Source organism: Planococcus citri, chromosome 1, assembly GCF_950023065.1.
Source record: "Planococcus citri chromosome 1, ihPlaCitr1.1, whole genome shotgun sequence".
Classification (NCBI taxonomy): Eukaryota; Metazoa; Arthropoda; class Insecta; order Hemiptera; family Pseudococcidae; genus Planococcus; species Planococcus citri.
The window spans coordinates 70,802,567-70,819,530 of NC_088677.1; the positions used below are offsets into that span (position 1 = coordinate 70,802,567).

Below are 16,964 nucleotides of genomic sequence, written 5' to 3' on the forward strand. Positions count from 1 at the left end.
GTTCATACGTCTTCAATTCTTCATCCTATTCCAACCCAATGATTGACACTTTTCAACAAAATAGGTACTTTTCAAAAAAATAGGTAGGTACTTTTCAACAAATTCAAGAAATACTTGGCTGCTTGCTCTTTTATACCTATGTGAAATAATCAGCTTCTAGACAAGTGCAAGTGTTTATGAACTTGATAATGTGTTTTGTTTTATGATTTTAAAAAGTAATCTTTGATTTTATTCGAGTGTTAGGGCTGGTTGTAAATTCTTTCATAAGTGTAAAATTAATTATGAGTGCCAAAACTGATGATTCGAAATGTTGCATTTGTACAAAGTATATCAGAAAGTCAACCGGTAAACCAAAACGTATTAAATCTCAAGCTGACGTAAGTGAGTTTTCCTTTGTTTTTCAAGAAAGTAAAGAGCAAATCTATGTTGGGAAAGTGGTTTGTGGTGTCTGTCGCCTACAAAAGTATAAGAAGCCTAAACTGGATTCTTCAGCCAACAACTCAAACCAAAATAATTCTGATGCAGACGACCCTCCTTTTAAAAGGAATATTTCGGTAGCGGTGAAAGAAGTTGAATATGTAGAGATACAAATGAAGAGAACAGTTTCTACTCATAAATATTGCTGTCTTTGTGGTGCACGTGATGAATCTCTTGCAGTGATACCTGATGAAGCTCGGTTGCAGTGTCTCGTAAAAAGGCGTATCTTCATTCCTAGTGGCAATCGATGCTGTCCGAAACATATTATACACAAGCGTTTTTTTGAAGATGATTTATCGAAAATAGAGGTGTATTCCAATTGGAGTATACTCCAATCTCATGAATTGAGCCAGGTTATACAAACTTTGTCAGTAGACTGTGATTCTCCATTGCTTGATCGTTTAGGAAATTATCAGATATCAGAGGAGCAGCTCAATGTTTTTACAGGCTTAAATTGGGAGAATATTACAGAGCTTACTGTTCTGTTGAAGTCAATGAGAGGTTCAGACAATCGTACAGTAGTTCAGGCATTGGTGGTATTCCTTTTCAAGCTGAGGTCCGGTAATTCTAATAAACTGATATCTTCAATTTTGGGCCTGAAAGATGAACAGACTGTGTCACATTACACTCACCAAGTAATCGCTTCGTTTGAAAAAGATGTGCTTCCTATCCATTTCGGCTATACTGCACTTACAAGAGAACAACTGATCACCAATCACACATCACCAATTGCAGAAATGTTATACGAAAGCATCGATGATAAGTTGATCATTATTTGTGATGGAACTTATGCCTATCATCAGAAAAGTAAAAACAACGAATACCAACGAAAATCATTTTCTGTTCAGAAAAAAGAGCCTCTGTGTAAACCCTTTACGATTAGTGCAAGTGATGGCTACATCATAAATATGGAAGGGCCTTTTTATGCAAAGCAAAACGATGCATCGATAATGAGAGGTGTTATTGACAAACAAGGTGGTTTGTCTTCATTGCTTCAGCCTGGTGACATCTTTGTAGTTGACCGAGGATTTAGAGATGTGAAAAGCTATCTGGAAGAAAAAGGCTACACTGTTCTCATGCCTGCTTTCAAGGGAAAAAAAGCTCAGCTAAGTACTGAAGAAGCCAACAATTCCAGATTTGTTACCAAAATTAGGTGGGCAGTTGAAGCTGTTCATGGAATGCTTAAAATGAAATATAGATTGCTAGATCACGTTTTTGACAATAAGATGATACCTTGTATAGGTTCGTTCTACAGAATCGCAAGTTTCTTACACAACAAATTCTCAAAACGCTTGACACCTGATGAAGATCATTCAGAAATCACGAACATAATGAAATCAAAAATGACGTCGGAGAAAGAGAATACCCTCGCAGCATTTGTTGAGGAAAACAGATTACGAACCAAAAGGCTTCCTTTTCAAAAAATCTCAGCCCATGACATTGACAATTTCCCACGAATGACAGAGGGTGACCTAAAACGATTATTTTCTGGATGCTATCAATATAAGCAAGCAATTTGTTACTTGAGTGAAATGATTGATGATCATGGTGACATTAATATGGATTATGTTAAAGACAATGATAACATCCTGAAGGTGACTGTGCAGTCCAGACACACTCAAAGTAAAATATATAAATGTTTCATCGAATACCTACCAAATTCTGAAGGCTACAGAGGGGTCCCGAGGTATTGCTGCGATTGTCCCAATGGGCTGAGGACAGTTGGGTGCTGCTCTCATGTTGCAGCTATCATTTATTACCTGAGCTATGCCAGATATTTGTCCAGAGTCCCTAAACCAGCTCAAATATTGTCAAAAATATTTGATCAGGAAAACATTGACATCACAATAAATGAAGATAGTGACGAAGATGATTAATTAGGATGGGTAGTGATATTTTTTGTACTTTTTTCCTAAATGTCACATTGATGGAATTTTTCTTTGTACTGTATTTCACATTTCTAATCTCTTATGGCATACTTCTTTTCTTAGTTTTTTTTTTTTTTTACAATAAGTCTGTTTGTGCATTTTATCTTGATTTTTTTTTAGTCCATAACTTGGTTTGTACATCTTTTCTTGATTTTTTTTTTTAATTTGGTTCATAATTTCGTTTGTGCATCTTTTTTTGGTTCTTTCTCTTTTTTTTTTTTTTGGTCAATAATTTTGTTTGTGCATCTTTTCTTGATTCTTTTTTTTTTTTTTTGGTCCACAATTTCGTTAATGCATTTTTTTCTTTGTTTTTTTGATTGTTGATGTCTTTTTTTTGAGTTCATTCCCATAAAATTTCGTTTGTGCATGTAATGTGAATTTTTTTCTACATATGTATCATAATAATGATCATTCTGGGTGATAACTAGGTTGTGTTTGTACATTTTATATGATACCTTTAACTTTATGTTGTAAAAATGTCGTTTTAGCTTAATTACACCAATTATATTTTTTCGATTTTGTAAAAACTTCAATTATTCATGTTTTTAATAAAATCTAGTATAGTTTGGTATAAACATATTGTCTCGGTGGTCGAGATTCAAAATCGCATAGCGCTATTTCCAGTTCCAAAGTTCAGTAAGGTGTAAGTACATTTTTTCAAATGTATAAAAGTCTATTTTTACAGTGTAATTCGCCCCGAATGAGGTACTTATGGGTATCAGAATGAAAATTGGACCTCATTTTCGGACTCGGCGTGTCCGATTCATATGAAAACGACACCCATATTGAAAATTTCACTTTGCCCAAAAATGGGGCAGGAGGGGGGGGGGGGGGGTGCTTCGCTACCCCTAAAAATATTAACTTGTGAATAACGAATAACGACTCAAACATATTATTTTCAGTTGAAAATTACAACATTATTAATAATACTCCGGCAGTTATACTTGAACAGCAGTTGCATACCGTATTAACCCTATTCCAGGTGAGAGGGTGTTGGTTTTGGTGGAATTTGACTACGGCGCACCCGAGGTACACTTTTGGGTAAAATATATGTTGTTCTAGGATCAATACTGCATCTAAAAAATATTTTTCAAAAAGTGTGCCAAAAGGCCTTGGGGGGTAAGGGGGACCTCAAAAAATTGAATCGAAATTTTGGAAGGGAAAAAGTGGGGGGAGGGGGCTGTTGATTTTTTTGGGAAAAGCCCTTACGCATACGTACACTTTGGTTCAAGTTTGAAAAAAATCGGCCGAGTCAATCTTGAGAAAATAATTAAAAACGATTTTCGATTTTTGAGGAATTACTCAAGAACCACTCAGAGTTGAGGTCCAAAACTTGGGGAAAATACTTATCTTGGGGGTACCTATACATCACATAAGTTTCACCTCTGAAGGTGCCGGGGGCCGCTCGACCATGCTTATCTGCCTAGGGCCTTTTTTTGTATATGTTTGAAATGAGGTAATATTCATCCCTCACAATTAATTATAAGTTGATAGAAATAATGAATCAAGTTTTTAAAAAAATAAAATCACTCTCCTGTAAAATTTTCAATATGAATTTTTGGTTGAATTTGGGTTTTTCAACTTCATTTACCAAAAAAATTTTGGTAGGAATTTCAAGCTGGAAAAAAAACCTATTGAACACTTCAAGCTGTTTCAATGTAAATTTTGGGTTTTTCAACTTCATTTGACGAAATTGTTTTTCTTATTGTGTGAAGTCTCTTGTGGTAGTAGTGATTCTTGTGCTCTCGGTAAAATATTTTCAAACTTTGTGTATTCTTGTTTCTAATATTATTTTGAAAAAAAAATGTGTCTGCCTACGCGCGAGGAAATCAAGACCCTCGTCAACACATTCAGAAGATATTCGATTCAATTTTGGAAAAACATATGACTGATATACCTGAAGATGATATGATTGGTGTTACACTAGGTAATCAATCATTCACAAAGCCTGTGTTTGTAACATTCAGAAAATGTTCCCAGTTGACCACTGACATAGTGTTGGCAGAAGTCGAAAAAATTGTTCAAAGCAATGAAAATTTTATGCTCAATGAACCATTGGAGATGAAAATTACCATAAGAAAAGCACTACAATTAAGTTCGACATAAACGAAACCCCGTCGAACAACCCTCCCAAAAAAATCATAAAGATTAGTAACGTTAATTTAAGTATAACTTAGATACGTATTTCCTTTTTTTTCTTTTCGAAGTCACTTTTCCATTTTTAATACGTATCAATTTTATTTGTTTTCAGGTTTTTTCAGAAGCCAGTAGTTTTGTTATTTAAATTATTATTTTTCCATTTTAATTTCATTTTTCCTTGCTTTTTTTCAGAAGCTAGCAGTTCTGGTTTTTTTATTTTCATTTGGTTTAGTTACGTTTTGTATTTTCTTTACTGTTTTTTCAGGTTGCCTTCCTCATTTATTTTTTAAAAATGATAACATTCAATGAAGTATTCTTTTTGAAAACATAATTTTTAGAAAACGAACAAATTCAAAGTAAGTAATTTTTAGAATTTTTTCCAATTCATATACAGGTGGAGTAATAGATGCTGATTACAGGGGTAATGTTTGTGCAATTGTTTTCAATTTTTCGAAACAATTAATGGTTCTTAAGAAAGGTGATCGGATTGCACAATTGATTTGTGAGAAAATATGTCATCCTACATTACGTCAAATGAATGTAGGGTGGTTGCGGGTTAGATGCCCATAGTCGGGGGTTAGATGCCGGTGTGTCGTGGTTTTTTGAGCCTCACTGCCATAATTTTCATCGAAATGATTTCAAATTTGCGCGAATCGGTAGAGCAATTATTCCTCTATATTATACTAAAAGTGTAATTTTTTGTATCCAGTAGTTTTTTTGCAATTTGAAAAAAAAACAAGGTCACTTTTTGACCGGCATCTAACCCGCACCTACTGGCATCTATCCCCCCAGTGCGGGTTAGATGCTGATTTGGTGAGGGATAGATGCCACTACCCAAAACCCCCCCAAAAAAGGCTCCTGGAAGATTGAATTCGATGAAATTCTTTTATTTCATGCACAATAAATAAAATGAACATCAAAAATTCACAATGGAAGTTTAATTAATCAAAAAATAAAAAAGGTGTTTTTGAGAATTGACAATATGTGTTAAAAATGAATGTAATTCCAAAAATTGACCACGCCAGTTGAAAATATTTGAAGAACCATCATTTTTGGACTTTTTGCCGCAGTATTAACAAAAAAAAAATTTCACCTTCCTCACTCCCATTTAATTACTATGGGCATCTATCCCGATCACAAAAACCGGCATCTATCCCGAAATGATGGGTCAGATTGCAAGGTCAATTTTCATACCAGAATTGAAACAAATTTTTGTAAATTTGCTTGAATATGTTAGTTCAAGGTATATACTTATGCGTGAGATACTTACATGCAGTTTTGAAACACTTTTTCTGGAGAAAAAATGCGTTTCAAAAATTACGTGAAAAAAGTATCACTGGTTTTAGCTACATAAATTTTTTCATTCGCATATCAAACCAGGTTAACAATAACCGTCACAGATCAAAACTTTAACACAAACTATGTTCACCTTAAGGAATAATCTGTGCTAATCAGTTTTCAGAAAGAGTTGATAGGGAGCGATTGGTGACGACACCGGCATCTAACCCGCACCGGCATCTAACCCGCAACCACCCTAAGAAAATGAATTATAAATCCAATAATAATATTAAATGTATTTGTTCGTTATTAAATTAGAAATTACCACCAACAGAACGTGGAAGCCGTTGATTTGGTTCAACAGAGTTCTCTGTTATAACATTACTATGAAAAACAGAAGAAATAATAAAGAAAATTGTAAGTATAATTGATTTTGTAAATGTTCCATAAAAGTAATTCTTTGTATTAATATATTCTTAAAACACCAATCAAACCACGAATATATTTCCGTTTTCTGCACCATCATGAAAATTGTTTAATTGGTTTGGTTGTTTGGTAGTACTGGCATGGCGCGTAACACCATGCAAGCTTCACTATCGAGTAACAGTGATAGTTTTGCTATGTTGTATCGGAGATCCGATGTATTGTCTCATGGGTGACTTACCATACCACATTATGTCTCGTGGCATAAGGGCGTTCTTCGCCTTATCCCATATTTTGGAATAATAATTTCCCATCCCATTCGGAGTATCCAAAAATGGAGAACTCCGAACTATTAAGCAACGAAGTGGGTCTAAATGTATCAGCAACCATATTACGTTTAGAAAGGAAAATATCCCACGTGCTAAACCGTTTTATGGCGTGGCCGATGGCCTCATCAACCTTCTATTTACTAGAAGTAAATCTAATGAGAAATTCAGGGGGTGGGGCATTACAGATTAAATCGCAGCTGTATTGCTAACCATCCTGAATTTTATTGCTAATCAGCTGGATGCGCTCGAGGTGAGTAGTTCAAGGGCCAGTACTTCATTGAAGCAAATAATGAAATGAAACAATTGGCCCAGAAGACAAAATCAAAACCAAACAGAAACAACCAACCGCCACGATTCGTATTGATGCATCCACTTCAAACAAAAATTACGAGCACGTTTGTCGATTGGAAGATGTCACCAGTGTCCGTTTTTTCAGCGACCTGCCGGTAAATAGTCCTTATTTAGAGAATGTATTTTAACTTCCTCGACAGAGCAAAATCGGATTCTTGTCGTGCTTGACAACTTCTCGACTACAAAGAAGTCCAACTGCCACGCGCTCGACGAGCTGCAGATAAACCAGATCATGAATAGTTCCCTAATCACGAACTGATAAATTTTACAACTGATGCCCATTTTTGATTTCATTTATCTATTGATTGTTTTTTATTATTATTACTCGTATACTTATTATAAATTATTTAAAGTTTTGTACCTACTTTTATGAGAAAAGCGAAAACTTTAGTCCATTTTTGATTAAAATCGAAAATGGACATGGGTCATTAATTTTCGAAAATGCATAAAATGTACCTATCTATCTATTGTTCATTATTATTAATACTCGTACATATTATATTATAAATTATTCGAAGCAATACTTTTATGACCATGGATGGGAAAAACTGTTTTTGTACACTAGATACCAATCAAGGTTTTTTTCAAATCACAATTCAATCTGCAGATGGAAAAATCGCAACTATGTATTATTTTTGAAAATGAACTGTATGAATTTACTGCGTTGCCTCTGGGCTTGAAAATTTCGCCTGCAGCTTTCAGCAAAGCTATTTATGAGGCATACTTGGCACCTACAGTGAAAGAACTTTCAAACCTGAGTGAACATGAGTTTATAGTTCAACACAGCGATTCAGTACAATGAATCAAAGCTCATGTGATTTCAAGTTCTGTCGATTCTGTTGCCCGACTACTAATTCAAGGAATTGAGCAATATAATGGTACTCAAGGATGCACTTATTGCTTAATACCCGGGGAAAGAATTAATAACAGGACGCGTATTTATCCTGGTGCAATAACTGGTGCTCCTAGAACCGCACAACAACATTTACGTGATAGTGAAGAAGCTTTAAAGAATGACAATAAAGCTGTGAATGGAATGAAGCATCCATGCATTTCATCCATTTGTCCAACATTTGATGTTGGACAATCCTTTGCATTCGATTATATGCACACTGTTCTATTAGGCGTTGTCAAGACGTTGGTGGATGAATGGTATGAAAATTATTAGAATTTAGGCCAAAAAGCTCAAAAAAATTAGACTTGAACCCACATAATTTTAAAATTCAAATTGAAATATTTGTTTATTGTGATGAGCAGGCATGCTCTGATCGTCTTAGCGGTTTATAATGTAACCCCTCTATAGGCGTAGGTTATTAAAACGACAAAGGCAATTAAATTTAAACGCTTTCAACCCTGTATATTATGTCGATGATGTATCAATAACGCGTTCTATTTTTTTTAGCACGATGAATTTAATAATCGTTTGGGAATTTTGTAATCGACCGTTATTGAGTGGAGAAATGGTGATCCGAGCCGGAGATTGTGGCCATTTATACCATCACAAGTGCGCCTGGGAGCTTTGTGAACGTAAAGCGCCCGACGGATTTCTCGTGCCAGTTGATATCAGATCGTAGGTGGTTTGACGTTGTCCTTCTTGCTTTTCGTACGTTTTGAATTCAGGTAAGTTTTTTTGATTTTTTGTTTGATAATAGAGGTGTTACATAAAAAATTGATAATAATATTCACTTTAGCATTACTATTCCGTATCGCAACGCTCTACAAACACAACAGGAGACATTTATCCACTTCTTGGTGTGCAAATTGTCTTTACGGGTTTCCTACGAGCACCACGTGGTAATGCTATGAAAATGGATTTAGCACGAGAATTCCATAATGCTAACACACTACAAGAAAAATAAAGTCACAAATGGAAAACCAACTAATCAAAACCTCACACTCGGTATTTATTTCCATACCTATTCAAAAGCTGCGTAGATTCTCTCAATTTATTAACTTCGCTGTTCATTAATTCGGTTCTTCGAACATCGTAAGCTGCTAAAGCTTGATGAATCACAACAGGTGTCAAGTCGGAGAATAAATCTACAAAGAAAAATTACATCGTTATTATTATCATTCGGATGATTATGATTCATTGAGTTTAAGTACCTCGGATCATAAGTAGGTACCTGTGAAGTTAGCAGATAAACGTTGCGGCATTGTCGTAGGTGGTGTTCGTTGATCTTAATTGCAGTAAATTTATTCGCGTTACAGATCCGGTATCGTATAAGAGAAGTAGTCTATTTCATAATTTGTACCTTCTGATGCTGATACTACTAATACTGCGACTGTGAATGATGATATCGAAATTGATAGTTTTGAAGGTATTAATTTACCGTACCCATTTTTCAGATAGGTTACAAAGCCATTAAAAATGCCATCGTCTCTTAAAAATTGAAAATTGAATTACATTTTTTTGGTCCAGTCGCCACTTTGGTCATTTTGGAATCGTTTTCCTTGACCAAATGTTTTTCCAGATTTGCTAATTTTATTTTCAACTTTTCAAAAGCAGGCCAAGCTAACAATACACTCTAAATACATGGCACATAGACGTAGATGATCAGCGACGGATTCGATGCAGCCAAATTGTGTAGGGTGATCGTCCAATCGTGTGAGTGATCGTCAGTGTGATCGTCCAATCGTTAGCAGACAAAAAACTATACAATGCCGCGGAGGAATCCAAGAGAATTTTCATTGGTATACAACATAGGAGAGAGAAGAATTGCGGATATTGGTTGATGAATTGAATGAAAAATATGCAAAGTCGCAGGAAATGGTCGCTGAATGAGGGGCATAAAATGTAAAATTGCAAGAATTTCACAATATCAGGATTAGTAAAAATTATGAAGGTGTTTAATGATCATGGAATGCTATAAAAACAACTGCAATACCTAACACTGGGGCTTAGTAACTTGCATCATATTGTACGGTGGTGCAAGCGAACCAATGGCATCGAGTGGTCACGGGACTACACTCAGACACGCGTCGGGATGGTGGTGTAAGACTCGCCGTACGCTTCCAAAGACCCCGATCGGAGAAAGCGTTTCGAAAGAACGAACGGACGGCGAGTCGATCCTCATCATCTCGGGGAAGGGGACTGTGAAGATTCGCCGCACCTTTCGAGGACTCCGCTCGGAGGAAACGTCTCGAATAAAGCGATGAATCGATCGGTCCTCGTCTCTGGAGTAGAAATCGTGAAAGACCTCGTCGTACGCCTCAGTAGAGGCGTTTCGAACGAACGGCGCGTGAAACTGAGTGGACTACCACGCCCCCCGGTGGCGCCGGGGGGTAAGAATAAACTGGAAAACCGCCGTCACTAAAAAACCGGCAACGTTTATTCGAACCAGGGCGTAAGAAAAAGCCCGAATTGCGGAGTCGGAGGCCGACTCTCTCCTCGAGAAGGGACGTCGCCAGTAGTCCATAATCACAGTGACATTGATATATGATATGTGTAATATCGAGCGGGTCTCTCGCCCATATTAATTGATTTTTCCATTTAAATATTCAAATGGTTAAAAATTTTAATCGCTTTCCTACTTTACAGGATATGTTTAAAATAAGATTAACGTCTTAAGTAGGTATTAATAGTGATAGAAGTCGGGTTTTGGGTTTGAAGATTATAATACTTTACTGATATGTAGAATTGAGAAAACAGCGTTTTAATACCCTAAGACCAGTTTAGCTGATCTTAAAATGTTACTGTTGCAGCTTGAATCGGAGTGTAAAGGAGGGCCTCAACAGGCTAAGTATTTGAGTAACCGAACAGAGAACAAGACGTACGAACCCGAGAACGTCTTAATACCCTAAGACCAGTTTAGCTGATCTTAAAATGTTACTGTTGCAGCTTGAATCGGAGCGTAAATTTGGGCCTCAACAGGCTAATTATTTGAATAACCGAACAGAGAACAGACGTACGAACCTGAGACTGCGTCCGCTGATACCTTGGAATCATGCCAGCCTCCAACTCTTTCGTTTTCACTCAGAGTATTTCCTCGAAAATTTGTTCCTATTTTCAAATATGTAACGATTCAATGTGAACGTTCAAGGATTTATTCAGGTATTCACTTTTATTTCATTTTTACTTAATATCTATTATTTTGGTTTTGGAATGCGAATAGAATAAATGGCAACGTGAATGAGTATTGAGTACTTTCGACGATGAAAAGTGAAACCGCGTAATTCTAATGAATTATTATGCTTTCCAAGCCCAAAAGACCAAATACCCTGGTCATTTTAGATGAAGCGGAAATTAAGGCTCTTCGAACCGCTTTTGTTCAGAGACAGTCGCCGAAAGAGGAAAACATGCCTCCGCTGAATCAGGCACCGGCCGGTGATGTTGCCTTTGAATAAATTCAACCTTTCATTCAATGAAAGATTTTCGATTCAAATGAAATAGGTATACATATGCCTATTTAGAATGCTGTGTGACCGTTTCGTATTGAGAATCTGCGGCAGTGGTTGCGCCTTGCTGCCACGCTTATCATTGGGTATGTGCTGAGTATGCCAGGCAAACCGATGGACAGGAAATGCTCTCCTGCGTCGTGAAAAATTGCCCTGGAACATTGGTCGAGGACGGTAGTGTTGCGCGAATATTATTCGATTAATCGTTTAATCGATTAATCGCCAAAAAATAATCGAAATATTCGAATATTTTTTAGTGGATAAATAATCGGATAGTAATCGATTATTCTGGAATAATCGATTACTCGTTTTTTTCGAATTTCAATGCAAATTAACTGTAATTTAACTAATTTTTCATAGCAACTCCAAAATTAATTATTTCAGTTATGAATTCTTTATTTCAAATATTTTTTCAAACTACAAAGACCAAAAAAAAGTTGAGAATTTTGAATTTTTGAGCAGGCTATGCTGTGGTTTTCTTTGAGTGTATGCAACTTTTTTGATATTTTGGGCAATTTGTGCTTAGTTTTTCATAGTTTGATAATTTTTTATCATTTATATGCGAATTTAGTGATTTTTTTATACGTTTTTTTGCAGTTGTTGCGTGAATTTACACGTAAATTAAAAAAAAATCGATTAATCGATTATTCGATTATTTTTAAGACGATTAATCGATTGTACGATTAATTGAACTTGTGAGTAATCGAATAACGATTAGTGCGGAATAATCGATTATGCGCAACACTAGAGGACGGGCTGCGTATAATCGAAGGTGTGCAGTTGGAGATTCCGTGGGGCCAGGCGTCCGAATTGGTACGTCAATTGAAGGAGACCACGTTTCCACTCCGTTCACTTTTTTCATTTCTATTAGGTAGATAATATTCATGTTATTTTGTTTTTTCGTTTCATTTTTCATACTTTAAGCAGTGGTTGGCCACTAGGTTTTTTTTAGGGTGATTCGGTATTCGAGGGAGACCAGGCAGGGGGCGCGGAGGTACCCGAGACAGCCCAGCCAGGGGGCGCGATGGTAACCAAGACAGCCCAGCCAAGGAACGCGAGAAGACATTTGCGTACATTGTAAGTATACAAGATAAAGATTACACCGATGATTGGGTCAGCAATGACTTTGGAGGCAGCTTTGTATCGAATAATAAAATAATCGGCAACATCGATCGTTATTTCCGTAATCTCCCTCCGAATATTTTCATAAATCTGAGCGACCACGATATCGAAAAAGAACCAATGGAAAACTTGGAAGAATATTCCATAAGAATTATAGAAGAACTATTGTATCGTGGCGCAACTTACATACATTTAATAACTTGAAAAAAATAAAAAATTGCTGCGTATGTATTAAAAATACAAAATACAATATTATATTCAAACATAATATAAATTAATTAAAAATATTCAATATTAAATTCTTTAAAAATTAATTAAAATTAAAATGCTCTACAAGTAGAAGCAAACGATCGATTAAATGAGGCAATTTTAATGATGCCTAACATTATGGATTTAAACGATGTACAATTATCATTTATAGACAATGCAAAAGACCCAATAAGGATCAACATATGTAGATACGATCAAGACGATGATGAAGAACACCCTAATCAAATCAAGACAATTGAAATAACTTTAGAGCTTGATAATTTATGTCCACAAGCGCACTGGAGCGCAAGAAGCTAAAATTCCAGTTACGATCAAGTCCAAAAATGGAAGTAAACCGATGAGCGTAAATGCATGGAAAATGTCGAAAATTTTAGAAGGTCTTCGCATCGTCGCGTGGATCTGCAAGCGACCAACGCTACCGAAATTCGCATACAGAGGCTGGATTGGACCGAATATTACCAAAAGCTAGTCATCGCCATCGACAAAGGTATGGAGCGTACCTATATGGTGAAAGACTCGACGATGAGATTGATCTACAGAACTTTTGGTAACTTTTAAAAAATTAATTTCGACTTAGAGTCACAGACTCATTGTCATTACATTAGCGATACAGTCGCAATCTTTCCAAAAACTTCAGCCGCAGGCTTAACTTCCGTTAAAATATAAGATGACTAGATTTAAGATGTCGAATTAATTCGAATAAATTGTTACGACTCAAAATTGACTCGACTTTTTATTAGGTAAAAACTTAGAAATATAAAAAATACAGGTAACAATTTGCTTTGAAAATTGCAGCGTGTGCAACCAATGTCATGCTCAGTTTGTTAGTAAGGTGGCGTTGCAAGCTCATTTACAGCTGTCCGGCCACAGTGCAAATTATTTCCCGTGCCCCACATGTGGGGCCTCATTCGCGGGGCGGCAACAACTGAACCGACATGTGCGGGATGTTCATGGCCCAGTCCAAGAACCCGTGGCTGAAGATGCCCGATTACCGGAACACCGAAAGTATGAAATACTATTTCTTTTTCAAATTTACCGTTGTTGAAATTTGTTTTAAAAAATGTGTCATAATTTAACATTTGTGTTTTCAGAACGTATAGTTCCGGGGTATGTCACAGGAATTACCTTAATTTCATTGCCCTGCAACATCATCTTTGCATTCGACATACACCACCAGCTCAAAAGATTAATGAATTACAATTTGATCATTATAAAGATGCTGAAAGCACTTCAAACCTTCAAGTTGAAGTTAAATTAAAAATAAATGGGAAAAATATGTATAGAAGCGCTCATTGATACAGGCGGTAACATAGTTATTACGTAGGTAGGTATCTAGATGAGGCAACTACTCGGGTTGCTATCAGGTTTTGTACATTATCTCCAGGTTAAAGATGAGAAATGAAGAAATTCAATATTAAAGAAATGATGGACTGCGGAATATTGAGAAGAAGCTCATCATTTATGTATAAGTACTCCCCATTGTCCACTTGTACCTATACGAGTATATCAAATCAACAGACAAAGAAGATATGTTATTTTATATAGGTAACTGCTACGGGAGTGATAGCCGCAATCGCCGCCCTCCACGGAAACTTTTCCACCAGTATGGTGGAGATAATGGCTATAGTGGTGGTGGAGATAATGGCTATAGTGGTGGCGCAAATAGCGGTCACATACATGGGGTACCTACTACCTAGGTAATTCTGTTTATTCATTTATTTGTTTGTTATGCAGTCGTTTTCGCGAGTGCTAGCTGCAATCCAATACTAAAGTAAAAATGTGTTGGTGAATTTAAATGTTGAGAGGATTGTGTTATGTTGATGGCTTAGTCGTTATTACTATTTCTGAAATATGTGATGTAAATCAGTTGTTATTGTTACTATATTTTTTATATGTTGAATTTAAATGTTGAGAGGATTGTGTTATGTTGAGAGGATTGTGTTATGTTGACAGCTTAGTTGTTATTACTATTTCTGAAATATGTGATGTAAATCATTTGTTATTGTTACTATTTTTTTAAAATGTTGAATTTAAATGTTGAGAGAATTGCCTTCTTAGGAAAAATATTCCTATAATATATTCACAAAAAACAAAAAAAATCGGTTGTGGGTTATAAATTAGTAAATTTTAGTCATTTTCATTTTACCTGTTGGGATTATTATAAAAAAATTAATGTAATTATTTGTTTTGTTTAATTACCTTCTATGTCATGTTGACGGCTATAAAAACAAAAAAAAAAAAATCGGTTGTAGGTTGTAAATTAGTCAATTTTAGTCATTTTCATTTTACCTGTTGGGATTATTATAAAATTAATGTAATTATTCATTGTTATGAAATTGTTAAATTCTTCCTTTTGTTATGTAATTTTTAAATTTCATATTGTATTATTTTGTCGGCTTTTTTGTTAGGGTGTGGTCGCCCTCGCTTCTAAAGGAGGGGGAATTTGTGGCGTCATAAATCGCGCCATATTCGACGACTCGTGTGAAAACACGAGTCGTCGAATGAAATTTTGTTGATTCTTGATTCTTGAAAAATAAAACATCCGCCAATGCGATGGCTAAAATATCACGCCATCGCATCATCGTGCAATCGGTAGGTATATAGAACAAATGAATTCATTTTTTCTGCTTCACGTCGACCGTATATAATGGACGAATAATTCAACGGTGAAAAAATGACAAAATGTGACGGCTAGATTTTGGATGCAGAATCCTGGAAACCTTCTGCTCATGCGCCAAACATGACGCTTACGGTGTTGGTGGAGAGAGAGACGGTTTACTAGTAGAACATGGGATTAGGGAACCGTAACCCAGGTATGTCAGACGGCCATTTTGTTCCTGGTTTGATGAACTTAGCATTGCAGTATATGGGAATTCGGCAAACTTTAACCGCGTATATCAACAAAACCGTGCACTTTTACAACTTTTTCGTAATAACATCTTTGAAAGAGAATTGAACGAGCTTTCCAATGGTATGCTACATGTATCAATTGAAATACATTTAATTGTTTTGAATTTCAGTCATTTTTCAGCACTTCATTTTTGGGTTAAAAATAGTTTGAAATTGTGTGAAATTCACAGCATGTGCTCTAATTCAATGATTACTTTCATTCTATGCCAGAAATTCCGTCATAAAAACCTTGAATCGAAAAACAACGATTTTTTTTCGTAAGGAACAAAATGGGTGTCTGACATACCCGGGTTACAGTACCTTAATGGGATGAACCAGTGAACCGTCTCTCTCTCCACCAGCGCCGTAAGCATCATGTTTGGCGCATGTGCAGAACGTTTCCAGGATACTGCATCCAAAATGTGGCCGTCATTTCCTGCGATTTGAATTATTCGTCCATTATATACGGTCGACGCTGCTTCAAGATAACGAAGGAGCAGAATGTTTTAATACGCAACTCAAAATTAACTTGTTTTAACAATGCCCCTCAGTTTACCCTAGACGAATTATCTGAAGTAATTACGATGTAAGTATTAATAAATATTGAAGGGCGGTTTTCCAAAAAGCGATAAGTCAAAAATCATGATTTCGAGATAAATAACGTTTTTAGTGCCCATTTGAAGCCATGATGCACTTGGAGTATGCAACCTGTCCTGCATGTTGCATTAGGTCTACCTCAACACGTACGTGTTGGTTTCGCGGTGTAACTCGAGTTCGCAGCGCTTCTGCGGCAGAAAAAGTAAACTGACTTATCGACTTTTGGAAAAACAATTTTTCAGTTTTTCATTTATATAATAAAACCAGTGGTGCAAATCGATGTAAGTCAACTGTTAATCACAAAACAAAAGTAGAAAACCAAAAAAAATCGATTACAAAAAATTTAACCTGTATTTTTAACAAAAATTATCCATTTTAGCAATCAAATAAAAACAAAAGTACCTATATTCGATACTATCTAAGTATTGAAAAAAAAAACAATTTTCACAGTTCTACTTCAACGAACACGAAGTATTACAGTACTGTACAAAAAATTTAACCCATATTTTTAACACCAAATTCAAAGGTTCACTGGATAAATGGTGACTTATCGCGTTTTGGAAAAACGATTGCGATCTGCAACTTACGGAAAAGCTGGATTGCGAGTAAATAAATAGGTATTTTGGGTAGGTTAGGCATTAAATAGGTGAGAGACAACCTACAGAACACAATGGCGTGAAAAACTCAATTTTCAAAAAACTTGACTTATCCACTTTTGGAAAACCGCCCTTCATATAGATCAATAAAGCAAGCGAAATGGGCG

The 16,964-nt window shown here is 35.9% G+C and overlaps 1 protein-coding gene and 1 long non-coding RNA gene across 11 annotated transcripts in view; both read right to left on the minus strand.

Moving 5' to 3' along the window:
- The window catches only part of LOC135844575 (uncharacterized), a 427,884-nt gene that overhangs the window by 314,180 nt on the left and 96,740 nt on the right, over positions 1-16,964 (minus strand). The gene's annotated exons all lie outside the window — the stretch shown is intronic.
- LOC135844913 (uncharacterized) lies at positions 2,411-10,249 on the minus strand. Its single transcript, XR_010558674.1, has 2 exons — positions 9,052-10,249; positions 2,411-8,965 (listed from the first exon to the last, which is right to left on the minus strand). It is a non-coding gene; the product is annotated as an uncharacterized LOC135844913 (long non-coding RNA).